Source organism: Onychostruthus taczanowskii, unplaced genomic scaffold (genome assembly GCF_017590055.1).
Source record: "Onychostruthus taczanowskii isolate IOZ18803 unplaced genomic scaffold, ASM1759005v1 scaffold12, whole genome shotgun sequence".
NCBI classification, from domain to species: Eukaryota; Metazoa; Chordata; class Aves; order Passeriformes; family Passeridae; genus Onychostruthus; species Onychostruthus taczanowskii.
In genome coordinates this window covers 2144196-2166270 of record NW_024498351.1, presented here as the reverse complement: position 1 = coordinate 2166270, position 22075 = coordinate 2144196, and positions in this window count along the sequence as shown.

Below are 22075 nucleotides of genomic sequence, written 5' to 3'. Positions count from 1 at the left end.
TGGAAGGACAGAGAAAGGAAAAAGATTCCAATAAAAGTGCAGTGCCCAAGAGCATTTGCACCCTGTTCTTTAATGCAAGCAGGAGCATGCACAGTTTATGGAAAAGTGAGACAACTGTGCTCATTCCTCAAGCTGTCATTTGCACATTTGTATTAAGACTGCCCTTTCATTGTGTGGAAAGAACATTATCTGAATAACCAGCTAAGAGCCTCAACTCATGGCTCTGCTGCAACTGGCTTGTTGCAACTCTTCGCAGCACTCAGATGATGTAAAGCAGCTGCAAGCCTGACTTACTTGGAGTGTTAAAACTGAGTTTATGGCCAGGCTGCATTACCTACTAAGCTGCTGGAGCTTAACAGCAAATCTTTCTCTTTTCCTTTTCAGTGTTGCCCAATTGTTTCTTAACTTACTACCATTGTCCACTAAATAGTCCTATTCCTTTTCTACACCTGATTTTTAAAAAAAATAAACACTTTCTTTCCCCCCTCCCATGTTTTTCAGACAGTTCTCATTTACTCATTTTGGGAAACAAGTCCTCTCTTCTCAATTCAATTAATTGATTAATAGTTGAGAAAAGGACTACTTATTTCTCAAACCTTGACAAGGAACAGTATTCATGCTTATGTAAATAAAGAGCTTTTAATTTTTAACAAGCAAAGTGAAAGCATATATTTTAGCACATGATGACGCCATGATATATACTGAAACATATATTCTGGTGTTCACTAGAGTAGCAGGACTCCTCTCCGCAGCTATTAGAGGGTTTTTTGGAAATTAAGGTATATTTTTGGTTTTCTTTTTACTTAAGCTATTTTTACTTCCATAAGTCACAGGTGAAAAGGACCTGTTTCTTCTTTTGCAGTTTCAAGTTGTGCAGGAATCTACTGGCCATGCATAACCACAGGAGAGTGGATGGTTAATTAGCTTTGCATCAGCTTTGAATAGACAATGTTTAAACTGTCTCTAGCATCAATAAGATGATTGCCATGAGGATGATTAGCAGTACGCCACAGCAGAAAGCTTTCATCATTCCTGTTGACCTACTTCTTCATTTTTGTGGACTGTCATCAAAACCTACAGTGAATGCAGAATGACTAAGTATTGCCATTTCCACCAACAGTACAATTTGTTCTCGGCTTTGTTGTGTGCTCAATGGAGAGGAGAAAGCTTACTTGTTTTGAGACAAAATAGATCAACACCACAAGACAGGTGGCAGCAGTGCAAGACAGCCCAAACTGTTACTCCAAAATGCATTTGATTTCTCTCTCCTGCAAGGAAACTTCTAGAGTTGAAAGGTTACTTCAGATTTCCCTAGCCAGTAGTAGGCCTCTGACATGCACACCTGGCAGCCTGAAAGCACCTGGCACTTTGCTGTTGACCAGGAGGTCCCAGGGTTTTGCCAGTAACTCTGCTCTATCTGTCAATGTCACCCTATTAAAAATGGATTAAATTCCCCACTTGCAACAGGCTGAGGTTAAGAGGATTTAACTAGACCAAAAACTGTCACCAGTGAAGTGACCCAAGTAACCTCTTAAAAAGATAAAAAGATATTTTTCCCATAATGAAATCATTAACAAAGGAGGATAATACTGTATTGAGGTACATATTTAGAAAAATTATTCTACTTTTCAGAGCTGAAAAACTCCCTTTTGCCCAAAATTGGCAACCCATTCCTCCCCCTAAGTATGGATTCATATTATTTTCTAGAGTGTAGCAAATCAGAGATGCCACCTAAACAATAAGCTGTAGACACAGATGACACCTTGTACTGCCATCACATAATGCACAGCCATCACTACCAAAATCCTGCAGGTAAGTGGACAGAAACATAACTAACTATAATTTGTTTTTCGGGGAAGAGCACTTATATGCACACCTGACTTCATATCAGAAACTTTTATTTGCTGCTAAGGCCCAAGTCTACAGCATTTGGCTCAGCATTCACTGCTAATTTTAAACTGGAATGAAATAAAATTAGCAGTTGCCTGACAATTAACTGCTCAGTTAATCTCAAGGTAGAATATTTTAATGGAAGTATTTAAAATACTAATATCAGTGGGATGTCTCACCACAGTGTTCTTACTTTCCATTCTTGTCTGTATGATTGACTGTGTAATATGCATTTGTACATAAATGAGTGTTAAAGGTGTTTTCCATCCAAGGGTTTAGATGGAAAAGTAAGTAAGCACGTGAAATAATAGCAAAAGTCTCAGCAAAAAAATAAACTCAGGCACTTCATTTTGAGAGCTTTCATCTTGAAAGTCCTACTGCTAAACCATCAATTGCTAATGCTGTGGTAGAGAAATATTGGAAGTATTTAAGGCAGGAGCAGCTATGCCTGGTAGTATTCTCTTTTGTGCAAAACCATCCATCTGCAGAAGCTGCTGGATGTTTTGCAGATATCTTTCCATGCTAGTCAATTCTGGCATGTCAGGAAGATGAGGCCCAGACCTCTTGTCTGTACCAAAACCGGTTAAACTAGGAATATTTTGTGCATCAAAAACAAAAAAAAAAAAACCCCAAACAAACAAAAAAAAAAAAAAAAAAAAAAAAAGGGGCTCTCATGGCAGTCAACCTAATCAAGAAATTATATTGACAGTATTGAAATTTCTTAAAACCATATGTGAACTTACAAAATATCCCAAATTGGCAGAAATGCAAATTTCAAGATATAATTAGCACCTTATTTGATGACTGAAAGACCCCTAAATAGACATCAATGATTTAGTTGTGTTTTGTCTTGTTTTATTCTTTTGCAATGCATTTTTGAGAATTTTGTTGTGATCTGGCTTTCCTGGTGAGGTTAGAGGATGTTGAAGACTGTTACTCCTCACAGCTTTCAATTTATTGGTACATTACGTTCCAGTGATACTATTTTAGAACAGCCCCTTTACCTGGTTGTTCAGTTCACATATATCCTCCCACCTTACCAACCCTTCTCCTCAAAAAGCAAGGAGTGCAAACCAAAGGATTCAGTGATACGAATTTACATATTTCAGTAGCATCAGAAGGACTAGTGCCATGTTTGCAGAGTAACATTATCTTCCTCCCTAGCATCAGTCTGAGGAATCTGGTGCATTTTTCTGGTGTTTGGTGTTGCAAAATCTACTTGCACAGCCTACAAAAGGAAAATAGACTATAAGAGAAAAAAAGTGAGTAAAGATTGCACTGAAAATGACATGTGAGGCTCTGTTGAAACTAGACAATAATAAGGTAACTTTGAAAAAGGGCAGTGGATAGGACAGTTTCAACATCTGAAGAGTTTAATAAGCTGCCTAGCCCCACTTCTGCTGTTGGTTACACTGGTGTATATGTGGGATCAGCGCTTTGAACATCCCAGAGCTAACTCCAGATTTATTCCAGGTGCAATAGAGAGCAGGATGCAACACAACAAATATGTGGAAAGGAAAGGATATTGCCTTTCTTATCCTATGTAATTTCAAAGTTTATGCTTTAGAGTCCGTGGAAGACTCTAAAAAAAACCCTCTAAAAATCACAGTCCTTGCTTTAGGATCGCAATAGTTGACTTCAGTTACACTGTAAATAAAGAATCTTGAACAGCAAATCACTTCATAATCAATGGCTTTGGTATATGCCCAACCAATACCTCCTGAAACCTACTTATGTTCAACTGTAATTTTTCCAACAGGTCCCTTCCCCCTCTCCACGCTGGTGATAACCCAGGAGTGTCACTAAGTGCCCACCACACAGCCCATTGTCACCTCCAAACCCCAGCAGTAGTCTCAGCATCCCAAAGTCTCACTCATCTTTCAGCAAAGTCAGGCAGCCCCGTGCATGTTTGAAAATTAAACAAGATTGTAGGTAGTGGTAAAATTATCATGTACAGAAGTTAAATTCAAGGAGAAACTTCTCAGTCAGAGGTGTACAGAGCCTCCACACTTTGCATCAAGTGTAACCAATACCACCTTTTTTGAAATACACACTCTGACCTTCTGAGAAGGCTAAGGAGCCCTTTGAAATTGGACTGAGGGGTGCACAAACAGTCAGATAATCTGTATTTTTCTGTGGAAATTCAATGCAGGAAGGGGTGTTTTTCTGAGGCTAGAACTACAGAAACACACAAACAAGAGATGGTAGTGATGTAAGGTGGCAAATGAACAACATTTTCTGTGCATGCCTTTCCTCCCTTACTGGAGTTCCTGGAAATATTAAAAGCCTTTCTCCTATGCAACAACTACATAGGTTAGACATAGATATTTACAAGGGCAGGAAATTTGCCTTAAAATGATGCTGTGAGACCAATATTTTTGTCCAGATGTGCAAATACTATTATGAACATAAATTAAGCATGGATTCATTTCAGTGAATTAATTATTTTCTGATTTCCTCATGTGTTTGGCACTAAACAGGGAACAATGGCACAACCAATGATCTCAGACAAGCAGCTGAAAGTGTAAAAGTTGGACGAGTAAATAGCAGTTTTTTGTAAATAGAAGTTTATTTTTATTATACAATTACGTGCAAGAAAAAACAGCAACTGCTTCAAAGGACCAAAACCATCCTTAAAAAGACCACACAAGGATTGGGAAAATACTCTGTTTATTAATAACTTGCTCTTATTATACACATCTGATAAAATACTAGTTAGCTAGAACTAACATTTATAACAATAAAATTTACAAGAATTCATTCACATTGTAAATGTAGATGCACATAGTTGTAGGTGGTCAATATGCATTTACTCACACAAGAATTTTGTGCCTTCATCACTTCCATGGATATTTAAGTCATCTGTATGCTGATGATTATCTGCAGCTAACTAACAGAATCCCAAAGTTTTAGGGACCCAACAATCAACCAGTCAATCTTACTTGTGGTTTGCTGTGCCAAGAGCTTTTACTTGAAAACTTAACTTTGTGTTGTGCTTAATGTAAATGTCTTAAAATAAAATAAAAAGATAATTTTGTCGATGTGCTATTAAAAAGGAAAGGACTGTAACAGACTAACCCACCCATTACTTTATGGCTCCTTTATAACGGGAGCCTGTTTTATCTCAGCACAGCTTTGGTACCCTGTTTGTAATTAAGGGGACAGCTCTGTGGGATTCACATAACCGTACCAAGAAAACAACGATCTGATAAATATCAGTATGCCATTATTTGGCTCATTTAAGGTTACTGATCAGCCTCACCTTTTTTAAAAGATTTTTAACAACATCTATTTTTTACTTTTTTTTCAGATATTGACTAATTTGACAAGGAATTCTGTCAATATTGTCTCCTGCATTACACAAAATAAAAAAGGACTTTAACCTGAATGGATTGTCATGACCCAACACTACCACAAACTTTGCCCTATAATCAGAAACCCTTGCTGCTCTGAGGGTATGTCTAACCTTCTCTAGGGTTTCACAGGTTTCAAAGAAATGACATATATGGGAAGGCACAGGAGTGGGAAAGAAGGAAATGGTATTTTGGCTCCTGTCGACTTTGGCCCAGGAGATGTGACCTGCACTGGATGTTGAAATAAACCTTGCTCTTAGTTTCTAGTTTTACTACAAACAATAAAAGCCTAGTTTTCAGTAGTTTTACTCTCCATCTCCCATCCAAAATATTGTGTGAGAGAATTAAACATTTGGGCAAAATTTTTGTCTATTATACATAACAAACAGGCTGGCTCAGCTGTCAAAATATTTTGTTTCCTTGAAAGGAATTAGTGTACAAAAGTATTATTAGACTGAGTCAGAAGATGGGAAGGAATATTACAAAGACCACTGACAGTGACTTTGAAATTGGGAAACATGTAATTATGAATTGGAAAAAATACATCTAGAATCACCCTCTACATGATTTGCAAGAAGTTTAGGAAAATACAGCAAGAGATAGAAATGGATATAGGAAAGGTATGTCCATAGCTATAGCTGCATTTCACATACATTGGTCTTTTCACAGTGATGTGGAAGAGCACAGCTGCTTCAGTAGTCCAGTGCCTTTCTCTATGAGGCTTTTTGGGATTAAAAAAAACCCACAAGTGTATCATATACAGTAGTTTTTCTTTGTTTCTCTCTTCACACTTGATTTAAAAAAAAAAATCTGCTTTTAGATGGAAGTTTCTGAGTATAGAGTTCCGGTTTGAATGTTTTGAGGACCTTGTTGCAATGTGCCACCATTTTTTAGGTATTTTTTCACTCATTTTGTCACCTAGTGTCAACTTTAAAACCCTCTCAACAAAACAAATCAAAAACAAAATCCCCAAAACATGGGATTTTCACAGATCTATCTCCAGTTAGCATTTGTATGATACAATTTACATGTCTGTTTTCAAAATATATAATACTGCAGGAGGTTTTCCAGGTATACTTTCAATGAATTAAAAGAAGCTTCTGTGGTACAGTAAAAGCCCTGTGTGAAACACAGGCAAGCCACCTGAAACACAGAAAAGCTCAAACAGTAATAAAAAAGTCCATTAAATCAGCTAATAATACACTGAGGTATTGAGTAATACTTCAAGTCATAAGAAGAATAAACACAGATTAAGCATAGCCTTTAAGCCTAATGACATCATGCCTCAAATTATAACACAGATAAACAAACACCAGAGCTCAATCATGGACTACTTTATCATTGCTTAAACTGTAATAAACAAAATATTCCTTGTGTGGAACAAGGCAGACAGCAGGGATTCCAGGCATAGCCTTACAGATGTCTCAACAAAAAAGTTATATTTTACACAAGCTAGCATTCTACTGTTTGTTTGCTTGCTTTTTGTTGGTTTTAACCTTTCCTAAATATTTTGATATTGATGTAGGAGACTTGAGCCATATTTAACCAATCAAGAAACGGAATACTGACAATAATCCCACATTATGCATTATTCCCGAATAGGAACCCAGATAGCTTTCAGTGTTTTAAAAGAATGCTGACAGTATTAAAATCATTGTGTGTATTCAAAAACTTGGTTCCCTTCAGTATTCAGTCTTTTGGCTGTGTGAAGCCATTACAAAGCAATGTGAGGGAGAACTTGAGCAGTTCTGCCCTTGATGTCAAAGTAAGGACCCTTATCTAAGAGTTTCCACAATATTCACTTAAGAAAAGTGTTTCCTCATCTTTAAAGCCTGCAAGGCAGCAGCCATCTCACATAACAAACACCACTATAGGCCAGATTGATGAAAAAAAACCTCAGTATGATACATCCATGAGAGGAGCAGAGGCCACTGATGCCCTTTCAGCTGTACTAATCCAATGGTAAAGAACGGATCTGGGCCGGTGCAAGCTTCTGCACAAGTTAAAGTGACCCAAAAGAACCAAAACTGGCTGAGTAGTAAGAGCTAAAGATAATATTAAGACAGGTAGCAAAAGGCAGTCATGTCCACTTAACATAAAGTTATTTCTTTTCAGGGCTATCATCTGAACTCTGGGAACTCAAAGAGTTTTAAGCACAAACTCAGTGAGTAATGCTATATTAACTTGGTGCAGCACCTAAGGGATGTTTTCTCATCTAATAACTTCCATGGCAATCAAATATTTACCATATTGGCCTAGATGACTGCTGAGGAAAGCACATTTTCAATCACTGTGAATTGATTCTTAAGGGTGTCTTGCACAGACTTAAGAGTCAGTCTTACAAAAGCACAAGCTCCCTTTTAAAGTTAATTTCCATCCAGCTTTGGTGAGCACTGGGAGTCAGCTTGCTTTGCCAGGCAGGGAAAATCATATTTATTCAATTTTACTTCCATGAACTTCCAATGAGCATTATTCCTGCAAGTGTCTCTAAACCTGTGCCACTGTTTTCCTCCCAATCCCTTTCCCTCCCTTTGCCCTAGTGATAATAAAAAAACTTGGTCAAGACTACCATGGATGGAATCCACTTTACTTTACTAACCCATGCTCTCCTTCCAGCTGAGAGCCCATCCTTTCCTTTATGCTAGTGGAGGAACGGGCTGCCTTATCCTGCTACCAATGAACTCTAAAAAAATCCCCAAAACAGCAGATGAAGCCCAGAAGGCCTCACAGTTTTGTTTCAGATGAAAACTGAGACCAATGTATGTCACTTCAGATTTGTATGTCAGTATTACCCATGGACACATGCGACATCCCCGTGAGCTGGTGGTGTGAGACTGCTCCTGTCTCATCACAGGGAAATGACATAAATGAGAAAAGTGAAATAGTTTGCTGATTGAGCTGCTGAAAGAACAAATGGCCTTGGATGGTTTAAGTTTTCTCCTCTGACTTTAGCAACAGTTTAGAACATCCCCAGGATGTAAAGAATTAACTAGATGCCACAAATATTGGCCATGTTGCATGGGCCACAGTGTGGTTAAAGACAACAGAATTTAAAAAAAAAAACAAACCCAAAACTGGGATTTTAGACATATATGAGAACTGTGCTTCAAACAGAAGAGCTTTGCTACCCAAGTAGCTCCATATCTTCCCATAATTAAATGTTAATATGATATATGGACAAACATTTTATTAAAGAAAACAAAAACACTTTGCCCATTCTCCAGCTAGCACCTGTTTCTAGACACTTCAGTTCTGGGTTTGACTTTGGAAAGTTACCTTTGTAAGTAACATAGCATTTTTGGAGTGATGAAAATACAAACAGAAAGAGTTATAGGGGAAAACCTCTTCTTGGAGTTCCAGATCAATGTTTTGGGCAGTTAACCAGCATGTGGACTACTAACTCATGAGCTTGGCTTTAATTACTTAACTAATAAGAAACACACTGAGCACATTCAAGTTCCTTTAATGAACACAAGGTCATCATCCCTGATTCTTCAGAAAAATGTGTAAAGAACTTCTGCTTTTTAAATGAATGGGATTAATTTGTATATTAAGGAAAAAGCATTAATACCCGCTTTAAATTTTGTAATACATATGCAGCCTTTATTCATAGTAGAAAAATACTTTTGTAGCATTATAGAACATTTTTTGTCTCCTGTGTGTGTACACACATACCAAGAGACTGTAAAGAACTACTGCTGCTGTGCACTATCTCAGGAGTCTCATTGGAAAAGACCCTCTCTCTTGGTGTTGGTGGTGTCAGATTGACAGAAGTCCATGAAATAGCACTGATAATTTCCAAAACTGCTTTAAAAACCAGGTTTCACTTAACACACATTGTTCCATATTTGACTACTGTCACGATCCATCCTGGGGGACAAGATTCGTGAAGGTTCTTTTCACTGATCTCAGGGTGCAAAAACTGACGTGACAAGGGGATTTTGCAGTAAAATCAAAACAAATGTACTTTTATTGAATAACTACAGCAAAAATGTGTTAGGGAGAAGAGGAACGAAGAGAAGAGAAAGAATAAGGAAAAAAGAGAGAGAGAAGAGAAAGGAGGTGTATAGCTACCAGACGTACAGATGACAAAGTCCCTTGAAGTCCAGTTGACGAAGAGCCTGTCGTCTTCACGTCAGGGGAGATCTCAGAGGGTACCAGTCAGCTCTAACCTCTTTTATAGTCCTTTTGATTGAGGGTAGGACACACACATTTCAAAATAGCCTATTGAGAAAGGGTACAAAGAGTCTATCAGCAGTCCATCAGCAGAAGTCGTCGTCAGCAGTAGGCGTCGTACAAAAAGTCCATCAGCAGTAGGAAAGAACCATTGCCTTCTCAGTCCAGTGGTTGTTTGCAAACTTGCTTTGGTTACCGGGCCTTCCCCACACGCCTTCCCCCACCCTACAATAGGGATTTCATTCTCAGTCTTTTAGGGAAGAAGAGGAGGCTTTTCCATATAGGGGTCCCATGTCTCAGTCCTTGGGGCGAGAACCTTCTCCCCTCTCTGTCACGGTGGTTGATGTGCGGTGAACGGAGGGTCTTTTTGTGGTGACCATCAAGAAGGTCATTCCAGAGAGGAAGTCCAGCCAAGTCAGGAGGGTGGAGAAATTCCAGGGCCAGAGTTGCTAAGTGATGCAGGCGAAGGAGAGCACACTGCCCCTTCTGACCCACAGGGCAGCTGTGTCTTTTATAGTAAAAATTACGTGTGACATAGTTACCTTTATTTCCCAATACTATTCATCCTTATAGACAAGTGTACCTTCACCATGAACCAATCCCCAAGTGCCAACATCACCACACAAAATGGAAGACATGAAGAAGAAAGAAGAACACAGGACCACGCCCTGAATCCTCCATCTTGCCTTCATGACCCCCCTGTACCTATTTTTCTAAAATTTATATTTCCTTCCATAAATGTACCATTCACACCCAAGAAGCTCTCATTTCCTCATTCACAGGTTCTTCTCCTTTTGATGGATCGAAATCCAACCACCAAACCCTTTTGGCAGCATTCCAGGGCTTCCCAGCCCCCCAGGGGCTCCCCTGGTGTCTCTGCACATCCACAGTGATGTGCTGAGATCCCACAGACTGAGAGGCAAAGAATGAGGGAAATTTCAGACAGACACTCACAACTACCAAATGCGTTTAGTTTTTTCTATGTGCAGTAATTGGCCAACATATCCCAAAGAGAAAAGCAGATTTTTTGCAAAATTTAATAATCTCTAACTAAATATATAAAAAGTAAATTAAGACATACAGAAACACATCCAGGCATTGAACTGAGATGTGATTTTGCTGCAGTGGCCCCTTGGCTTGTTCCAGATACTCTTTCCCCCTTGAGTTACCCAAAGTGGATTCCCACATGCCTTCCTTGCTTCCAGAGGACTGTGATAACCTTACTACATTTAAGTGGTGATATACATATATATATATATATAAAAATATACATACTTTTTTACTCTGTCAAGATGTGAACACTTTAATAACTTCAGCGCCCATTGTATCCTTTAACACTAAGTTTGATAATTATAACCCACCATTTACAATGGGTAAAAAAAACCCCAAACCACTTTAGATTTAACATGGGTAAGAAAAAACATCTCCTAGTAGCTGTTTTAAGTGTGCTGCTTAGTGTTATTTTTAGTAGTACACCCTAGTTCATGGCATTATAGGCAATACCACTGTTTTTGATCTAATCTCCCTCAAAATCAATAACTGTCTTGGCTTCTGTGAACAGCCTTCCCAATTTGTATCTTGTAAACTGAAAAATTAAAATTAGCTAAGCCTCTTCAGAAGTTGTCCTGTCCCTCTCATCATCATTGCTTTCCTTCCCATCTCATGAAAGTATTTTCCTATTGGTTCCATGACAACTTATCTTCCTTCATTGTTTTTTGAGGTTACTTTGTGCTTTTTTCCCCTTCCCCTTCCAGTGGCTGGATGAGAAGCCTCCCTGACACTCTTCAGTAATTAGAACAGTGCTTATATGACTTAAGATCAGTCAACTTGTCCCAACCCAGGCCTGAAGGCAGGTGACCCCTGATCCTGCCTCCTTGCCCTGGCAAGGCTGGTGTTTGTATTTGCCTTCCATGAAAAGGAACTCGAGTGTTGGGGCTGGAGACTTGCAAGGATGATTTCCAGCCTGGGTCACTGGGAGATAGATCTGCCAGTACAGCCTGTAGCAGCCTCCATTGCTGGCAGTTTCCAAAAAACCCTAAGGGAGTTGTAGTTCATTTTCTTCCTCCTCTGAAAGAGCAATGCTGACTAACATATCACATGCAAAGTGTTCATAAATTTCCTCATTATAATCATGCCAGATTCTTTTTGCAGCCGGTCACATTTAAACACCTGCCACCCTGTGGGCAGTGCCTGAATCCTTCTCAGAAGGGCTCACCACCTTCCCATCCCCTGCTTGCAAGGCCAGCCTGAAGCCACTGTGCACAGCTCAAAACATTTGTGCAGAGTCCCTTTAAACTCAGGGTAGGCTCTGTCTGGCCCTGTCAATTTGTGACACCCATTTAACAGATTTGATCCAAAATATCTTTTTCTGGAACTTTGACTTGATGTGTACCCTCATGTGTCCCCACAGCCATAAGGCTTCATGGCCAGAGCATCACAAAGTGCCTCCAGAGCAAGTGGTACTTGCTGACAGATCATCAACTAACCTGTAATCACCTTTCATTATGGCCCTCACAATACTAAATGCTTGTTTTCTTCTTCAGTTGTTCACCAGGCTGAGACAATTCTGCAGTTCTCTGTGTCATTGGGTTTGAGTAATTTATTACTAACAATATTAAGTCATTTGGTTTTTGATCTTGACCTGTTAGACTTCAGGATACTATTTTAATTGGATTTAATTAAGCCTATTTTTCTGTTTTGGACACCCCTTGTACAGTTTAAGGAGTGTCTTTTCACCTGTAACAGATTCCTATGAGGATTGTACAATTACTATTCCTAGTTATCCTAGATTAAAATATTTAAAATAATTTTCTGATTGATACCACTAATGCTTATACTGTTAAGCAGAAGCTCCACCACACTAAGGTTTATTGAATCAAGATGTAGATCACTGGTGAGGAGCTTTAAATGGAATAAAATAACATTCTAAATGGACCAAGATTCTTTAAAAGATACAGTTTGGTTGGGTTGTTTTTTGGGTTTTTTTTTTGATGAAAAGTGGCCTAATTATTGACCTCCCTGCCTTGACAGAGCAAGACAATACATTTTTCTAAGTTTAACTGTAAAAGGCCAATGATGTGTAAAATGAGCCTTGAGTAAGATTATTAGATGCTATCAGCTTTTCAAAGTGAGTGTGTGACAAGATCTGATAATGCGTTGAGGATCAATGCATCTGTCCTTCTTGCATCTCTGCTCTCCTGGAGAGAAAGCAACTGTCAGACCTAGTGAAGAGATCACAGTTGCTGAGCAACAGTAACAACACAAATATGCTCCTGGCATTGGCTTGGCAGCAGGAAAAAAAAAAATCTGTTGAAATAATAACCACTGATAGAAGAGAGAAGGAGCCACATCACACAAACTTAATGCTGAAATATTAGCTGCACTTTCCACCAGAAATCCTGCTGCAGGTACAATTATCGCATGGCAAAGTGTACTCAGAGAGCAAATATCACTGGTATGAAAAACATGGAATAAAGTGTGAGAATAAATGAGGAGAGATTAATTTGAGTTCTGTGGAAGTTATCCACAGAAATTACTACATTATCTAGAAATTATAACATGACCCAGTAAAATGCCAAAAAAAATTATTCTAGTAAGTGTATCGTATGTTTTAAATAAAAGATCATAATTTGTATTAGATTATGTAGGGCTTTTTCCTAAAGGATCAGTTGCCACTTTGAGTTAAGCACAGTAGACTTAATTGAATCAAGTCACAGGAGCTGGAAACCCTCTGGACTAATAGCTAATTCACATTATTTGTCATCTTGATTTTGGGCAATTGCTTGCCATTTTGTAATTTGTGAATTGCAGGCTGACGAACACAAGCCTCCCAGAGCATTCCTCTGCATTGCTTAAACTCAGAAAGTGGAACTTAGTGGACAAATCTCCATATGCAAATCAAGCAGGCAAAAATTAAGTGATCTAATGTAACAGAGGAACAAAATTAAATTACTTTTTTCAGTATTGTTTGTCTGTCCTTAACTGCTAGCTTACAGAAGTGTAAATTAAAAGCTGCAATGATTTATTTCAAAAATGAAATCAAGCACATGGCTACTTTTCCATTTCTTTATGTACTTTCACTTCCTTCTTTCTTCCCTTCCCCTTGAAAGGGCTATTTCAACAAGAGCAAGTAAATGTCTATAATTGCAAATGAAAATGTTAATATAACATTTACACAGTTCAATAGCTTCAAAGCTGTTTCACTGAATGAATCCACCTAAAAAGAGACTTAGAGGTAGGGGGCAAAAACCCAATGAATTGCTACTTCAGTGGGAAATTTTGCAGTGAAACCTTAAATGCAGAAACAAAAAAATAAAGGGAAGGAAAAAAATAAATCAAAGTCTCATCATCTACCTAATTCAAACCATTTAGGTGCTCTGTGTCTAAGCCAAGGATTACCAGTGATACCATCTCCTTCAGTATGCTGTGCCTAAAGAAAGCATCCCTCTTATTAAAAAGAAAAAAAAAAGTTTAAAGCCAAATAATTCAGGCTTGCATAAATCTTTAATAGGAGCTACCCTTCCAGGATTGCTGCACTTTCTTTTCTCTGCCCAAGGGAAACACAATATGCCTTAGAAAAGAATAATAGTAACTCCATCTTGTGTGTTATATGATATCTTCCAGTAATCCAGAGGATTTTGCCTTTGTCTGTCATAAACAAAAGGCCACCCATACATAATGTGTCCAGGCTTTTTCAGGCTCCTCACCTTAGCAGGTGACACTCAGGAGATGGATGGGGAATACTTAGCCCACCAGTTGCTGCAGGCAACTTTACTCTCATGGCAATTTAGAAATGGAAAAAACGACCCAAGAGAAAAGCACAGATTTTCCCTGTGTAAGAACAAAGCATTATTTGCACCCTGCAGTTGTCCTGATTTTTCAGAGATATTTTAAAAAGTTATTCTACTGGTCTAAAAGGACATGATTTCATGATGTTTTATCTTGAGTGTTTTTTTTTTTTTCTACTGATAAAGAAAATTTGATTTTAAAAAAATGTCCCTCTCCACAAATTATCTGTAAAAACTAGAGAATGAAAGAATAGTTTAGATGGAAGTTTAAAGCCTCAAGATTGGCACTTAACATTTAAGTGAACCACTAGCAATAAATAATAACAGCTCATTCTCCTACTGCAAAGAAAATACCTGAGATGCTCAACAAACTATCATGACAGTTCATTCAGGAATGTAACAAGAAATATTGTGAAATCTAACAAACCATCAGTGTCCAAAATAAGCAGAACAATAAAGAAAGAGGGGGCTATATTTTTTGGATGGGTGAGGGTGCCAACAGGAGGAACAGAGCAGCCCCCAGATACGTCACCTTGCTGGAGTTTGGCCAGGAACCTGCTTTGCAAACCCAAGATTTTTCAGCCAGAAAACCAAAGTGCTCCTTGGGAAACAGGGAGTTTAAGTAGTGCTAGGGCAGACGTGGTCTGATGGCAGAGCACAGGGGCAAGCAGGGGCTCTGCTTCTGCAATGGACAGGACCTGCTAGGGAGGGATGCTCTCAGACAAGTCTCCAGGCTACAGGGGCATGTGTGGCCAGATTATAGAATAAAGGAGTCCCTGAGAATATTTTAAATCAATTTTTTAACATATGCTAAGTTGTAATTGGTGTGAAATGAGGCTTCATGGGTCTTTTGTTGACTAGCATTGAATGGCCTGTTAAACTTTTAGTGACGGGCGCTGGCTGTCAGATGGCAGCTACAGAAACTGAGGCCTGCACCCTCAGCAGCTTCAGGGCAAGTGCAAATGGGCATTACTTGGAATAGTTTCAGGCCAATGACTAGATAAAGCTTTAGCACAAGTAGAGCTTAGAATCTGTGTCAATAAACAATTTTGCTACTTAACTGAGGGTGGATGGATTCTCATTTGACAAAAGCATGAAGAAAAGTGATGTCACACTACAATCTCCAATGGCTGCCATGAGCTAAGATACTAACAGCTTCTAATATTTCTAGGAGAAAATGAGTATCAGAATCCAGCTTTGTTTAGTTAAAAAGTATCAATGATGCCACTAAACCCACACCACTAACAAGCTTGGATCGGGCTACATATATCTCACATATTGCTCATAGAATTATATTTAAACATTTACTCTTCCCACAGCACACAGATTTCTCTAGGATAATACATCCACTGTGAATACATACATCAAGCAAACATCTCTCAGGATAGCAAAGGGGAACAAAAATCCCATGTATTTAGCACGTCAAAATGCTCAGTGCTACTGCAAGGGTGCTTGTAAAAGCATCACCACCCTACAGCCACAGGCAGCAGGAATGCAGTGAAGTCTGTCCTGCTGCATCCCACCACCAGCATTTCCTCCATATACTGTTGTACCCTCACACTACAGCCTCTCCCAAACATCATTCTTCTGCCCTTACTCAGACTCCTGCACTAAAAAGTATCTGGCACACCCTGAGCTGCAGCTGGTGGAGGGAATACAGTGAGGCAATGGTATGTGTGCAAATGCAGTTACAGAGCTGACTTTGTTCCATGGCAGTCCTTGAGCTTTAATGTAATAAAAATTGTGCCAGCAGCCTTACTGGGCAAATATGTTACTGAGTGAGTACTGTGAAACAGACACCCAGAGCTGACCTTTACATCAGCTCTAAGGTGAGTCTCCAAGAAGCCAGCTTTGTATTGTTGCATACAGGGGGTTTATGCTTGAACACTGAGATTTCAGGAGCATGAATGGGGCCATAATGGCTACCTGCCTATGAGAATGTCCCATGAGATGTGGGATTCGCAGTTATCAGCCTCCTCCTCCTCCTTATCAGCCTGACTCCTACTGGACTAGGCTTATAGTTCATTACAGTCCTATTAGACACCAGTAACTGCATCTATCCACACTGAAATATTGCACTATTCAATACTTACTTTTCCCAAAAAAAGTACAAATGCAAATTGATTTGATGTTCATAATGTTTGGAATATCAAGTTTTGCATGGTTGTGGCCAATTCCATGAAAGAATTGAACTATCTGTGACCTATCACTGCTTGTTTAACTCCCATGTTCTTGATCCTCAAGCAGGGCCCATAACTCAAGTCAGGCCTACAAAACGTCTAAACAACCCCTGTGCCCTGTATTGCTTCTTTAAAGAACTGGTTTCAATACCAGCAAGGAAGTGATTGCACTGGGTGGTACTGGTGGCTCTTGCAGGGAACCAAGTACATTTCTGTGCCAAAGGCAGAGTTAGCTCTACTAGATCAGCAGAAACATTTGTAGAACTTGACCTCCTGCCCTCCTACTCTCTTCTTTTCCTTCCCCAAGGGACATGATGGGGCTCTACTTTGGATCAGAGGAACCCACGCATTGTGAGACAATTAAAAAGTATGAAAGTCCTCCAAGTGGTTTCAGATGGCTCAAGAAAGTGAGCAGTCTCCAAAGTACCTGCCTTTAACGATTACACAGCTCAGGATTCATCTCAAAGTTAGCAGAGTTGTATATCAGAGAGCAAAATTTTATCACAATGTGAAAAGCAGTTCCTTTGAAAACAAACAAACAAAAAAAAATTAGTAAAAAAAAAAAAGTAAAAAAAAAAGTAAAAAAAAAAAATCTTACCCCATGGACAGAAGAAAAGAAACCTCTGAATCAATTAACCTGGAGTTTTCTATACTTAAACAATACTAACCCAACTCTGTCAGAAATCCTTCACTTGCCCAACCCTCTGATCTGTTCTCCTGCATTGCCCAAGTCCATGCCCTGATAATCCAACCACATGTAACCAAAGACTGACACTGCCTTGTGAGGCAGACCTGCTGCCCTGTTTGCTGTGTGCTGCTTGGCAGCTAAATCTTCACCTAAGACACACACTATTGCTTTTGTTCCGTGATCGATTGACTGAACCTTTTATAAACAGGAGTAGGGAACTCAAGATTGTCTTGCAAAGGTTCATGGCATGAACCCTTGCATACATCCAGGGATATGCCACTCCACACAGACTTTCTTGCAAACACAAACACTCACATAAATGCTTACAGAAAATGTTACTGAGGTGAATTCATCACTTGCTATTTTTCTGCACTATTTTTCTTGTTCTTGTATCAGCTCCCATTTGTCACAAGAAACCTAGGAGGCACTGCAAGCATTTCAAGGCCAATATGCACAGTGCTGGTTATGTGACAGGCAAGCCACAGACAGAATACAGGATTTTTCTTATTTTTTTAAAACCATTGTTGTATTGTATCAAGAAAGCAACTATATTTCATCATATATTAAAAAAGAACACTAAGAAATCAAAACAAACAAGGCTGTTTATAATGCTTACTGCTCTGTTTTCACTCCTCTCCATTCATTCCCACGTTTTGTTGGTGGTTTGCCCTGGATTCCAGGGATCAGCAAGTTTAGCCTGTGCACATTCCAAGGTGCGGGCTGTGAACTCCTTCACGAAGAAGCTAGTGCTTTCCTTATTGTGATACAGTTTCCTAGCAGTCAGACTAGGAGCAAGATTAGGATAGTAGACCCCATTACATCTGAAGAAGCATTACTATCCTGTTTTAAATATCCTCATCCTCTTCTGGTGCTGTGTTTTGAGGTTCAGCTCTCTCAAAGCCATGCCATATGGACAGCAACCTCCTAGGGAAGCTGTTTTAGGAGGGTCAGTTTTCTTTCTCCTGGCATTGAAAGAAGTTACATAATGGTACTGCAGTACACGTCAGCATCCTCCTTCATGAGGAGCATCTTTTTCATGGAACTGATAGAAATTTCTGGTTTGCTTCCTGTCAGGATCCTCACACAGCTCTGGTTCCTCAGCAAATTTACCATCTCTTACACATTACACAACACTGTTTTCCACCTTTCTCCACTGCAAGAGCCAATTCCTTTATACAGTTTATGTGCATCCACAAACATTATCCAGAATTTACCCTACTACTTTAACAAACAATTATTCTTTTGATATTTAACACCTTAGAAATTCCCATTTTGCTAACACTGAAAAAAAACAAAACAAGACAGAATATTTGCCATCCAAACTAAAACCAAAGCCCAAGCCATTCTGTATCAGTCAATGTTTTATTTACTCGCAAGAGAAACCGTTTAATAAGAAAACAATTTCTTTAACCTATTTGCAAAACTCAGGTAATCCATGACCAGTCAGATATCTTGATAAAACTTAAGCCAGTAATTTTGAAACCATGTAGAGGTAACACATCTATTAGATATTGGTAAACACTTTGTTTTATCACCTGAGAGGAAAGTTCTATTCACCATGAATCATTTTATGTACCTAAGTACAACTTTCCATTATCCACTTGGTTCTTCTCAAAATTTCAGTACTCAAGCCTGTCCATGCACTTTTTTTTCCCAGTTCTTTTTTAGCCAATAACATTAAATGTTCCTTTACTCCACCCAAGCGTAGGTCCCATTCCAGAAGAATATTCTCATTGCGTAAAACCCCAAGTTTTTAATTTCTGTGCCAACAGTTTTTATTTTAGAGCTTACATCACTATTTCTAGCACTCTGTTGGCTTTGATATAGTTAGGCAAAATTACTCTTCTATAAAAACCTTTAAAAGCTTTCCTTAGCTACATATTGCTTTTACATGCAGCATCAACATGCCTGTAAAGGAATTGCTTCTACACGCAGCATCAACATGCCTGAGCAACTGGAATTATTTTCACCCTCTTTGTAACACCACAGAATTGTGTTCTCAATTAGGCTGGAAAAGACCTTTGAGCTCATCAAGTCCAACCTATGACCAAAAACCACCTTGTCAACCACACCACAGCACCAAGTGCCACGCCCAGTCTTTCCTTAAACACCTCTGGAAGGCTGATCACCAGCTCCCTGTCTAACCATCCTTTCTGTGAAACTCCTCCTTAATATCCAACCTGAACCTCCTCTAGTACAGCCTGAGGCCATTTCCTTTCTTCATTTGTATTTCTTTCCAGAGGCTTAGGGTAGTGTGGAGTCTGCCCTGTACACAGCCCTGCAATTCCTGCTGCACACCTGATTTGAAGGTGGTCTAGCCGTTTTGCTGTAGCTTGGGTTTGCCAGCAGGCTTGCAGTGCATGGCAACAATGCCCTTATAGCTCAGCTGTAATTTTATGGTCTCTCTAGTCTGGTAGAATCTATTTTTTGGTGGAGATCAGACCAGGATATTTCAAAAAAAAAGAACAGACTGGGAACAGGACTGGGATTAGGATCCTATGGAACTTTTAATAAGCCCATCAAATTTTTGATTCCTTAGGGGATGAAATTCTTTTCATCCTAGCTGAAACCAAAATATTACATCCTTTACATTTTTAGATTTTTTTTAATAAAAAGTGCAGAATTCTGCACATTCCTCTAGCTATTTAATCTTTCGATTTCTTTTACTTAACCATAAAATTGTTTCATAAAAAGAATTTCCACTGCTTTCAATGCTTTTTTACTCCCCCTCCTTTATCAGATGCAAACCCATAGACAGGGGTCACTAAATAACATGGGGACACCAGCAGAAATCCTGGAGTTTGGATCCAGGGAAGACATTTAACTGTTGATTTGTCACACTACTTTTTCTAGGCTTTCCCTTCCCTCTGTATCCTTTTCTAATTGACCTCTCAAGAAGCTGCAAATACCCATCTTCAACACGCACAACCAAAACACCAGAGTTGTGCATCAGCTGACACAAATCAGGCAAACTTGTTTTCAAGCTTTTAAAAGGTTCAGTCCCCCACAGAAAACCTTGAGTTGCTATTCTGAATGTAATGCAAAACCAGGAGAGGCGGTACGTAGAGCACAAGCAATGTTTGTTTGCCATGGATGAAAGAGCTAATGCTACAGTATTATCCCTTGCAAAGTATTTTTCAACGTACTTCTTTTCCTATCTATGAATCTTCCATAAATCGTTGCTGTGATTCATTATACACCTATTAGTTATTTATAACAATAAATTCACAGATTAACATGAGCAGTTTGGGGCTATGAAATATTAAAACCATTTAACAGTTGTATGGCACAAGGAATAAGAGTGAGCTTGTTTGTTCCATAATTGAAAATTAAATGAGGAAATTACAACCCTGAGAGTGAGCAACACTCCAAATTTTATGTTTTGGGAATCATTTCAACAGATAATTTTGCACCCCAGATAGCTGCAAACAAGCCCCATGCTCAGACGTTAATGCCTGCATTGAGAAACTGGATACTTTTTAGATGTTCATAACACTTGGTTGTACTGCATGCCCCCAAGGTTTTCTATATTTAATAAGAAAGCTCAAAAATTGTTTTTCTGGACAGCAAGCACCAGGCTGACATTCAACAGGGACCACTACTGAAACTACCATGTCCAGCTAGAAGCAGAGTGAAGTGGTGCAATCCAAACCCCAGAAAGTACCTATGATAGCAGGAAATACACTGGGTAAGGCAGCACCAGTTCAGCAGCTCCCCTGGGACAGGGCCACAATAAGAGCTGGGTTTCAGCACTTGGCCAGAAGAAACTCACCCCACAGCAGAGGCAGTGTTTGGGGCAGGCTACAGGGAAGCACTACTGGAAGGGGGAACACTTGCTAAAACAAAAGCCAAGCAGAAATGCTGTAAGCTGGGCCAGAAACCACCCTCTCTCCAAAGGGACAACCCAGACCAAGTACAGGGACACCAGGATACATCTCTCACCACAGCCTCCTCTGTCTTCTAGGAACAAGACTCCAAAGACACCAGCAGCTGCAGCCCTCCTGGCTGGGTCAGGCACATTCCCACAGACTTCACACCATTCAGGACTTGGCACATCCACTCAGAATCCAGTTAACTCCTTTTATACATTTCATCCCCATTTGTAGAGGATTCCTTATAAGCACCGTCAAGTTTTAAATAGCCTCACAAGAGCATTTTCCAGGGAAGCAACATCTCCAACCACCCTGAGGCAGCAGAAGTCATTTTTAAGAGGCAGCTGCCCTAATGCAATAGGCAGCAGCTGCCATAAGGAAGACTGATTGCATAAACCAGTCCCACTTTACTTGTTCCTTAAAAGGTTTCAGGTGAAGCTTCAGGTAAGTCTTATGCTCTTAATGAATTGCAATCCCCATCAGTGTTTGCTGTTTTGGGTTAGCTAGTGCTACTCAGCACTAAGCAAAGAGAAAGCACAGTTGGAAGGATCCTGACTGTTGGAAAAATATCCCTTTCCTTGCAGTAGGAGAAAACTGCTCTGAATCTTTTTTTGGTCAGTTTTTTTTCCTGCTTTATATAATTCATACACCTTTATGCCAAGCCAGTACTGCTGTTTTGGATGTGGTTAGCCCAGACCACGTCAGCACAGTGGTGATGCTTCCATGCCCTCCTGCACACGCTAATCAAGAGAAAAAGCCTATTTCTAGACCGTGCATCCTCTTGAACCCATCTTTGCTTTCAGCTTGCAGCCAAGAACCCAGCTGCAAAAAAATCTATCCTCAACACCAGGACAAGGAAAAATCTGCTTGTAAATGCACATCTGAGGCACAGACTCAAGTCATCTACAAAGCTAACAGGTGTTTCTTCAGATGATACTTTTCACATGTTACCTTCAGGTTAAAACCATAACACTACTACAGTCTGGTCTTGACTGGAGAATACAGCAGAGCCTGACAAGCAGTGGGCATCCCTTCAGCTACGTGGTTTTACATTGCCAAATGCAGTAGTAAGTCTGGGACCTCAAAGACACCAGGGCTCAAAGACTCTGATCATGCTAGGTGTAGACTC